The 10,961-nt window shown below is 38.6% G+C and overlaps 1 long non-coding RNA gene across 1 annotated transcript in view; it reads left to right on the top strand.

The window, feature by feature from the left end:
* Nucleotides 1–7,977, top strand: part of LOC107196034 — a 14,101-nt gene extending 6,124 nt beyond the window's left edge. Inside the window, exon 2 of the long non-coding RNA XR_001517349.2 lies at nucleotides 6,674–7,977. This is a non-coding gene — a long non-coding RNA (uncharacterized LOC107196034). The remainder of the gene's footprint in view (nucleotides 1–6,673) is intronic.
* Nucleotides 7,978–10,961: the final 2,984 nt, after the last annotated feature.

Raw genomic sequence — 10,961 nt, 5'->3', positions numbered from 1 at the left:
AATAACATGACATATCTATGTACAACATGGCCAGGACAGTCAAGGAAACCATACAAGGATGTTCGGCATTTTCCTTCCCCACATGGACTTGACGAAAGAAGACAGCATGAGGAAATGGAGCAGGAAACACAAATGTTATATACAATTACAAGTGACAGTCAAGGATTTTGGGGTCCGGGAACCCAAGGACCCTGCTCTCTCCGTCCCTTCCTCGCCAACTTTTGCCTATCACTCTGAATGACAGCCTGAATCTGACATTCTCATCCTCCAAGTGACATTGTGAGTCTCGACGCATAGAACAATGATGAAATGATTTAAGACCAGTGTCATAGGTGGGAGGGGTAGATGTGCTGAGGACTGGTGGTTCACACTCTGGGAAAAGTAGAGAAAAGGCTGTCTTGGGGAGTCAAGGGTATTGAGAAAGTCTCAAGAGTACAGTTCCCAGGATTTGGCAGCAGGGTTACAACAGATGTGAAGTGTCATCATAGTTTCTTTGCTAAAGAAACTGCACCCAAAGAGTTCACCCCCCTTGACAGGTTTCCAGTTGCTGCCTTAAGTACAAGTGGGCATGGGGACAGGGTCTCCATCACTTCTAGTTTATGGTGCACTATGGGCAGACTGGTATTGGTGCCTGCCTAGACCTATGCTGGCCGGTGAACCAAACCACCACCAGATACACACATGCAAACTGCAGTGAGCATTCCAGATGCCATCTAACCTCCTGCAACCACATGCTCCAGTATCTGCTCATCCTCCCCATCACAGGGAGAATGTCCTCCTATCTATACACAGTCATAACTGCTGGTATGCAAAGGAAAAGTCTCAGATACGCTTTTACTTTGGAGTCAGTTGTAATGCAATAAAGATAAACACTTACTGGGTAATGCACAGGTGACATGACTTGAGTTAGGTGATTCATTAGTAGAAGGACCACAGAACACTGGTGTCAGGTTGTATTGGATTCAGAAGACAATCCCAGGTGTCTTCATCTGTAAATGAGTCAAATGATTATTTTCACTGGTGAAGAAAGGGAAAGTAGAGAAAGGGAGTTGGGGAGAGGATAGCAAAACAGCAAAAGAGGAGAGCACAGAGATTATGTATTATCAAGCTAATAGGCAGGAAGGTAGAGTCAGACATACTGGGTTTGACTTTGAAGTCTGGATTCTACCACTTATGTGGTTTCCACCTTTAGGAAAGTCATGAGTCATCCTTTATTCTCGGGATTCATCAATCAAATGATTTAGTCATGATCCAATGAGAAATTATAAGTAGGTCAGGACTTAGCATACAACAGATTCTGCTCTTAACATCCTTTTATTTTTTTTCCATTGAATGCTTTCAACCATCCTACGAGGTTAATTTGTTCTTTATCCTCTAGATGAACAAACTAAAGTTCAGAGAAGATATATTATTTGATAAAGTTTACCCGCCAAGTTCCATATGGAGTTTGAACCCTGTTTTTTCTTACTTCAAAGCCCTATTTCCTTTGTTATTAACATCTCACTTTGGGACTCACATAACTGGATTGGAAAGCAGTGGACCCTTTGGAGACTAGATTGAATTTACATTTTATGTAAAATTATGCTACTCAGTACAAGGAAGGCGGAATCAGAGCTGACTTTCTATTCCAGAATTTAAAATAAGACAGGCACAGTGCCCAGGGCCAGAGGATGCTTGGGACAGACAGATACATGACCAGATGTTTGCTTTCTGAAGGGGGCATGCCTCCCACCCCCACAGGGGCTACTTGGCCCATAGCCCTCTGATTTGCTGTCTCCTGGGCCTCCTGTCTCACATTTACAGGAGAGCAAATCTCTGCCAGATCCCACTCCAGAGTCTGAGCGCCTCAGCCAGAGTGAGATCATCTTTTCAGGTCTGGCCTTTATTAATAATGCTGGATAACATCCTGAGTGGATGAACAGGTAAATGAACAACTGAATGACTCCATGGGAATTCATGAAGAGAGTCTATGTCGACAAGCCATTTAAGTACTTAAAAGATTTATTAGTGAGCCAAGAAGATCAAAGTCACCTGCCTAAAGGCTCGGTGCCAGGGTGATTCAGTAGCTGGTGCTTGGGCTATCTCACTGACCAGTGAGTTCCTCTATTTATTTCTGCATTTGCACCTCGTTGGGGAGGCTATTATGGGGCTAAAGTCTCTCTATAAACTACCTTCTGGGAATGCATATTATTAACTGCTATAGAGAGACTAATGAAAATAAAAATGGATTTGAAATTAGAGGATACTCAAGTCTATACTTCTTGGCCATGTAATGAAAAATAACATAACTTTTTTAAAGCCTCAGTTACTTCGTGCTATATATAGATATAATAAAAAAGATTACCTACTTTGCAGTGCTTTCTAAGAATCATATAAGGTGAGGATGAGAAAATTCTTTGTAAATGGAAACAAGTTTCAAAATTGTCAATTAGTCACTTAACACTTTGACTAATAGCTATATCTTAATTTACTTAGTCATTTGCTCCATTATTTAGTCCACACATATTATGATGAAAAACTGCTATGAGTTTGGGATTAAGCCTGAGAAGAACATCAAAATCATCCCTGAAAACATGACAATTATTTTACCACTTTGGACTGTGAGATCCAAAGGGGACAGGAAAATCATCTGCTTTATTCTTGTGTTCTCACTCTTTGTCCTCGTTCTAACCTTAGCACTCAGCAAACATGCCTGTCACATAACAGGTGTTCAGAATATATCAAATCAGTGAATGTGTTGAAGGTGGAATATCAAATACCTCTACTGGTCATCTACAAACTATAACCCACATAATTGCCAGACTGATGTTTTTAAATGCGACCTAGACACATCTATTCCTTGATAAATACTCTCCAAAGACTTTCCATGCTTTGAGGATATAGTCTAGATGTCTTAACATGGTGTCAAGCTCCTACTTCTCCACCCCAATATACCTTCTCCTGCCCAATGTAGACATTTCTGCACAAACTATTCTTAAATAACAGGGCATTGGCCCATCCTCAATCTTCTCTCTCTCTCTCTCTCTCTCTCTCCCCCACTCTCCCCTCTCTCTCTCTCTCTCTCTCTCTCTCTCTCTCTCTCTCTCTCTCTCTCTCTCTCTCTCTCTCACACACACACACACACACACACACACTTATTATAAGGAATTGAGTCACACAATTATGGAAACTAAGAAATCTCAAGATCTGAAGTTAGCCAGCTGGAGACCTGGGTGGTGGGGGAGGAGGGCAGTCATAGTGTAATTCTGGTCTGAGTTTGAAGATTTGGGAACTAGGAGAGCAAATAGCATAATTTCCAGTCCAAAAGTCAGCATGCTTGAAATCCAAGAAGAGTTGTTTTTCAAGCTGGTAAAAATGATGCTCCTGCTCAAAGCAGTTAGAAGGGAGTTCCCTCTTAGCTTGTTTGTTCCATGAAGGCTTCAACTTATTGGTTGAGGCCCACCCACATTAGGGAGGGCAATCTGCTTTAATAATTGAAATGTTAGTCTCATCCAGACACATCCCCACAGATTCACCAAAAATAATGTCTGACCAAATATCTAGGCTTCCCATGACCCAATGAAATTGACACATAGAATTAACCATGAGACTATATTTTTGAAAACAAACTTGTTTTGTGTCAGAATTTTTACTGACTTCTTAGAATCTTTTTGTTTTGGCCTCCATTTTTGCCTATGAAGAGCTACATGATAGGAGACATAAGTGGAAACTTTGTTTTGTGGGACAGCAAGAGCTATGATTTTGACAAAATGAAGAGAGACTGACTTCACAAAATAAAAGATCTAAATGCAGTGCTTTCTCAGCAAATCTGACAGAGCCACTTATTCATCACTGATGGTGTTTATGCAGATCTTGATCCACCATTGGAAGGCATACTTTAGAGTGTCTCTCAACCTCAAATCTTTTAATCCAAAACCTTGTCAAATCTCCAAGATATAGGGTGGGCCTTAGTTATATTCCAGGGAACATGTCTGCTTTGCTGTCATGACAGCATACCCTTATAGGACTTGCTACATAATAAATGTTTACTTAATGAAAGGATGTGTCAATAAATGACTAATGGGTTAACTTGAAGATGTTGTAGAGTATTGTTTTTCTCTGTTGCCTCAATATTTAGATTAGTGCAAGTATTTCATTTAAGGGATTAATACTACCTGACACTAGTGTGTCACACAGCCAGAAAGTAGAGAAGTCAGGACTCAAATTTGAGTCTTCTGTCTAACACAAAAACACTAATAAATGCAGGCATGTGTGCAATTTAAGAAATATCTGCAATATAACAATTTAATTTCAGTGTACCAAGTGTTAAGAACTGTGAATCATGAAGAATCTAAGGAATACCAAGGGAAGGATGTAGAATATGGAATTTTATGTACGCTTCAAGTAAAAAAAACAAGATAAACTCATTTGTAACTAGATAACAAATCTATTCCAATTAATAATTGGTTTATGTCAAATTCCAATCAATAATTTCAAAATGCCCAATGATATACTAAAGCCTTACAAAGTAATAATGAGTCGACTGCTCATTGTAATGGTCTCTTGCACCTTAAAAGGTTAGCCATACGAAAATTTGCTAAGAGAGTAGACCTTAAGCATTCTTACCATGTTTTAAAAAATAAAGTAACTTTGTGAGGAAATGAATGTGGTCATTAGATTGTGGTATCATTGCACAAAGTATATGTATGTCAAATCATCACATTTTATACTTTCACTATATGCAATTTTATTTTTTAATTACACCTCGGTAAAGCTGGGAAAAATAAGTTAACCATAGGTAGAGCTTTGGAACAAAAGGGAAAGAAGAAAGTGGTATTTTTTCTGATAGTCACATCTTCCAATTTCATCTGATTAATAAAAATAATAATAAATTGGGTAGCTCAGGAGAAAAAGGGGAACGCTGTTTTAACTTAATATTTGCAAATTGCTACAGCATTTACAAAATCTTTCCGTAAGTGTTACCTTACTTGTCATAAGAACACTCTCAGGTGATTTATTTCCTCTCTACTAGTGGGGAAGCTGAGCTAACTGAGCATTAAGTGGTTGAGCTAAGATTTGAATTGGAGGCTACTGACTCTTTCTCCAGAGCTCTTTTCTTCCACTCGGTAAAGGACATCTGGGGATAAGCAAGAGGAAATGCTTTTTTATTCACCCTGAAACCTATTTTTAAATTAGCTTTATTAAGGTATAATTGATATATCAAAAAAGGCACGTATTTATTGTGTTCATCTTGATGCATTTGGACATGTACATACACCCATCGTACCACCACCACAGCCAAGGTGCTAAACATATCTATCCTCCTTGTGTTCGTGTATGTGTGTGTGTGTGTGTGTGTGTGTGTGTGTGTGTGTGTGTGTGTGTGTGTATGCACATATGTGTGTGATTTTTGGTAAGAACACGGGGAGATCTATCGTCTTAATGTATTGTAAACACAATACAATATTGTTAACTATAGATACTATGTTGTACAGCGGGTCTCTAGAACTTAATCATCTTGCATAACATCATCTTTATACCCATAGAAAAAGCCTATCTTCAATTAGAGAAAGGCCAGCTGTTTCTGAAATAAACCCTGACATTCTAGAATGGAAGTAAATGAGTGTTTTCTTCATTTATCCAACAAAATGTCACACCCTCACAACACTATGTATTTTATCTTCTCCTAGTTAAAATTAATTAATCATTTCAACACACATTGGAAGTCTACTGTGTGGTCATCTCTGTGTGTGGAAAATGCATTTATCACAGTTTACCTGACTAGCCCTTAGTTAAGTACCACATCCAGTGCTCTCCAGAGCTCAGTTGGGCACATGCTGAGTGTTTTGAGAGGAATCAAGTGGAGACCTTGATGGTTCTTACGTTGCACTCCAACACATGGTAGATGCTTAAAAGTAATTGGAGTGCAACGTAAGAACCATCATGATGGAGGCAGGATTGGTGTTAGTATGACAACTCTACTCATGGATATTAGGAGAAGATTCTCAGGAGGAGTGATCTGGAGGACCATTCCAAGAAGTGGCGGGATGACTCGGAGGTAAAGGGGAATTCTTTGAAGATGGAACAATTTGGAAAAAGACATGGCACATCATAGGATATCTGGGGAACTCCAAGCAGAACAATAGAGGAAGACAAGGGAAAGGCAAGGAGTTCGAGGCAAGAAGATGAAGAAAGCAGCCGTGACTAAACTACAGCGTATATGTATGAGAGATTTCTGTGAGCATTTTCCCAGAACCTCTGAACCATTCCATTGGGAAAATAGTTTCTTTTAGCGTAAGGGAACTAATTTAAGTGGTTATCAGTGCTCTAATGGGTGTTGGTGATCTTATGGTTGAGGAATGAAGAGATGTTAACATTCTTTCCACCTAGCTTTGTTAGAACATCATGTTGCCACATTCAGAAATGAGAAAGAAAAAAACTTCACATTTTATGACAATCTCCCGAGAGCAATTAGTCTGACCCTTATATCTTTAGCTTTGCACTTACTTGTGATACTTTTTCTCAGATGGAAGAGAAGAAGAGACCATAGCAAACTGTTCTTGGGGAATAGAGACATTGTTTTAGAGCACCGAAATATTAATAGTTATATTTTAAATGGCTTCCCTCTACCAAATTGTAAAAATGCTGTTTCTGGTTTTGTTTTATTTTTGTTTCTGTTTTTGTTTGGCCACAGGAGCAATATGGAAAATGAATCAAGGAGAAGAACAGGAAGATATGCCAGAAGAATAAAGAGAACTTCAAGAAGTGGGCAAAGGCGGTGATGTTCTTTGGCTAAAAGACCAGGGGAAGATGATGCAAGCTATCAGCAAGTTCATGCTTGGGAAATTAGCTCTTCCTTAAATCAAATTCCTGGAAATTATTTAATTTTTTGAAACAAATTGCAAGATATTCAATCTTTCTGCCAGCAATTAAAAAAAAGTATATTGAATTTTAGTGCTAGGAAGAACCTAAAAAGCCAGCCAGTTCAATCTCTCTCACTGGAAAGATAAGAATGAAACCAAAGAAGTGGTTTGCTCAAGGTCAAACAACCTGCCCTCTACAACCTTGACCTGGGTTCCTGAAAGGTTATAACTCAATGGAACTCTCTTGAAGTTAGTGCAATATCATAATTAATTTATTTATTCTCACAAAACATAAATTTTCTTCCTGTGATTAGGACAACAAAATTTTGAAAATGAAGAGGCATGGAAGAAAACAGAGGAGAGAGAGAAAGAAGGGGAAGTTGAGTCGAATTCAAACTTCTCACTTGGGTCAATTTAAAGTTGCTTAAGAGAATTTTTCAAAATAATAGTAACTAAGATCCATCCCCATTAAAAATTTAGAGACATTCCACGATTTGTTCATCTCATAACAAACTTCATTTTAGCAAAGAAGGTGGTCTTGGATATTTCCTGCAACCTGAGATGAAGAATTTTGCTTGGGATAACTGGAATGTTTATAGGAACTTTGACTAACAATGAGGTGTTGGAATGTAGTCTAAACATGCAAACTAAATATCTTATGCTGGCTTAGAAGTTCAGGGATTTGGAGTCAGGAAGTTAGTGTTCTGGTTCCTGCCCTGACACTTACTCTAAAACCTTAGGCAAGTACCCCACACCTACATCTCTCTAGAGGTCAGGAATCCTACCCGGGAAATGATGGAGTCAGCCTTGGAGAAACTTAAAAACACCCTGCTGCTTTACACCATCACGCATGTGTCTAAAGCATTCTCTCTGCTTGGAATATCACTCTTCATCATCCCTTCTTTATGTGATCTTTCTGACTCTTCAGGCATTGCCTCCCTCAGGAGGATTTCCGTGTCACATCCTCGCTCCCTGTTCCAGCCTGAATCAAGAGCTCCCCATTAGGTCCCAGCCCACCTTGTGCTTGTCATTACCTTTATCACAACACTATAAAATCGTCCAGAGAGTCAAAAAGCCATTAAGACAATAAGTCACCCAATTAACTACCACTCAATTAAAAAGTGTTTTAAATTCATTTTTGTCATAGGATTTAAAAAGTATTATGTTGAAATTATCTCTGCACCCAGCTCAGTTCTCACCGTCTTCAAGGAAGTTTAGAAATGGAATGGAACTTTCTTGAAGTTTATGAGATATGGTAATTAAGGAATATTTTCTCCAAACTATAAACTGCCTTTCAGTGATTAAAGCAACAAAAAATTAAGAATAAAGTAGTAGAGAAAAAAACGGAGGAGGAGAGAAAGGGAAGATATGAAGGATAATGTTAAATTCATTCTGAGATTATTAGCACCAAATTCTAAGCCCAATACGTAGACACTAAATATGTATTTCTGAAAGTGATCTGAACTGCGGTCCTAGTCAGGTTCTCTAAAATAAGGAGGTTATAATAAAGGTCTAGTTTCTTAAAAGTCCAAAAGGGCAGCTCTTCAAGGATTCCTTTTCAATAACTTAAATGGACAACTTTGCAACAGTTCCATGGCAAAGCCATGACATCACTGATGGGGCTTGCGACATTTATTTAAGTAATGTTTCGGTTGTGCTGTTCCCAAAGTGCAGCCAAAACAAGCTGTCTTATTCCCTGAGGCAAAGGCCAAGGCTCGGAAACACTGAGTGTACACACACATAAATTTTAAGAAGAATCATGTTTAAACCTTTAAAGAACTTACACGTATTTAGGTCTTCAAAGTTGTTTGGTTTTAAGGTAAACAGGATAGGACTCTCCAGAGAGAGGTGAACATTTAGGGAAGGAGATGTGCGTGTATGTATTTCAACAAAGGTGGTTGAATTTTTTTAAGTGCCCAGAGAGTTACGAAAGGGGACTCAGATGTGCATGGGTCTGCTCCTCTAGAGATAAGTTCTCACCAGTAAAGAGCACATTTTACCTCTCCACATAGTCACGTGATCCTACTGAGAGAAACTGCAATCCATTAGCATTGTGCTCACTCCTGTGCAGAAGAAGGGGCCCCGGACAAGCGCTTAAGGGCTGGGATTGTCAGATGTCCCACTGACTTCTGTGAAATCTTGTGCTGGTTGGTTTTCTGCTCTGGACCTGTTTCCCTATTTATTAATTTTTTATAATTCTATGATTCTATATTTATATTATGAACATTTACATTATAATTTATAATACTTATATTATAAATATTTTATATGTATACTATATATGTGTATATATATGTATAGAGAAAGAGAGAGGGAGAGAGGGGGAGAGGTCGGGAGAGAGAGAGAAACACACACATGCCTAGAAAAGGGACTGGCACATCAGAGGTGTTTAACAAATCTATGCTTTCCTGTCTTATATTTGACCATAATACATATAACATTTACCTACAAGCTGAACCAGTTCACCTATCTGGTGAACTTCAGGCAGAACAATTCACCTCTTGTTAGCCTGAAAACAAACAGACAGATACCTTTATATTATGGCCTCTGAATATCTCTGTGGCTCTATTACTTGAGACAACTTCTTTGTCTGCTTATTACCAGGCATTTGTGATTCCCTAAATACATCATGCACTGGCAGGGCTCATGCTTTCTTTATCCTGTACCCTCTGCTGGAGTGCTTTTTCCTAACTTCTCTGCCTAAAGCATTGCCAGATAATATAGGATACCCAGTATAATATGAATTTCAGATAAACAAAAGAAAATACTTTAGTATAGATTTGTCCTAAATATTGCATAAGACATACTCTTATTTCTTTTTGCTAATTCTGGAGGTGGTATCAGCATGGTTAGCACTCACTCGTCTTTCAAAACAGGTCAAATATTTTATCATCCGTGCTGCCTCCCTAATCCTGCCCTCTCTCCCTTTCCCATGGAGTTCGTAATTCTTTTTCCTATGTTATCCACATTTCCACTATAGTGTTTACATGTTATATTAATACGTTATAACATCTGGGTCTATCTGTATCCTTATCTTCTTTTTCACTTTCCCACTTATCGCAAGAGACAAATACATCTCTCTACCTTTCACAGATCTAATCTCTCCACCTGTGCTCTGCGTCCCGCCCTGCAATACCCGTTTTTTTAATACCTGTGTCAGCCAGTCCCACATCTGTATTTCCAGCCTAGACTCTCCATTCGAGTTCCAGATCTGCACATAAGATGGTCTACTTGACACTTCTGCTTAGCTATATCACAAGCGTTGCAGGCTTAATATACAAACGGGGATCTCTTCCTCCACTCCCCTCCCTGCCTGTGTCCTCCTGCAGTTTCTATTATGTTCCCCACTCCAGGAATTTATTCCTCACTGGCACTGTGACTCGGGCCAGTACCCTGAGAGATAGTGAGAGAGAGACTTTTCCACCTATCCCCACTTATCCTCCAGGTCTTAGCCCTCCTATCACCTCCTCGAGGAGAACTTGGTTTTTGGCCACACCAGACTGGAACCTCTACACTCACCACGTACCCGCTACTTCTCCTTCATACCATTTAGCGCACTTCAAATAATACATTTGTTTGGGTGACTTTCTCTTTTTAGATCCTTGATGTGAGGATTATATCTATTCTAGGCATTATTTCCCCAATTCCTAGGAGAGTGTGTGACTCATAGTATAGTGTGCTCAGTGAATATACATTGGATTTCCACATGAATGAATGAGTGACAATTTACTTAGATTTCTCCTTAGTTATGGAAAGTCCTTCTTATGCCTAATATTTTTGCTTTAGATGTCATAATGGTTAAAAATCCAGGTTTTGGAATTTAGCAGACATGGATTCAAGTTTAATGCTATATAACTAATGCGATTGTGGGCGCATTACTTCACCTTGGTAACCCTCACTTTCTGCATTTGTATATGGAAGATAATACGTATCTCATAAGGTTGTTATGAGGATAAAATTAGAGACCTGTTAAATTCTTGAGAATATTGGTACATAGTTTATTAAATGTGAACTAACATTATGATTTTATTTTTTAATTTTGCTAGAATAATGTCAAATTATTTTGAAATAAAAAATATGTAAATGAAAACAAAATCAAACAAAAAAGATATTCATTAA

Source organism: Pteropus alecto, unplaced genomic scaffold (genome assembly GCF_000325575.1).
Source record: "Pteropus alecto unplaced genomic scaffold, ASM32557v1 scaffold226, whole genome shotgun sequence".
Taxonomy (NCBI): domain Eukaryota; kingdom Metazoa; phylum Chordata; class Mammalia; order Chiroptera; family Pteropodidae; genus Pteropus; species Pteropus alecto.
This window is presented reverse-complemented; position numbering and strand designations above follow the sequence as displayed.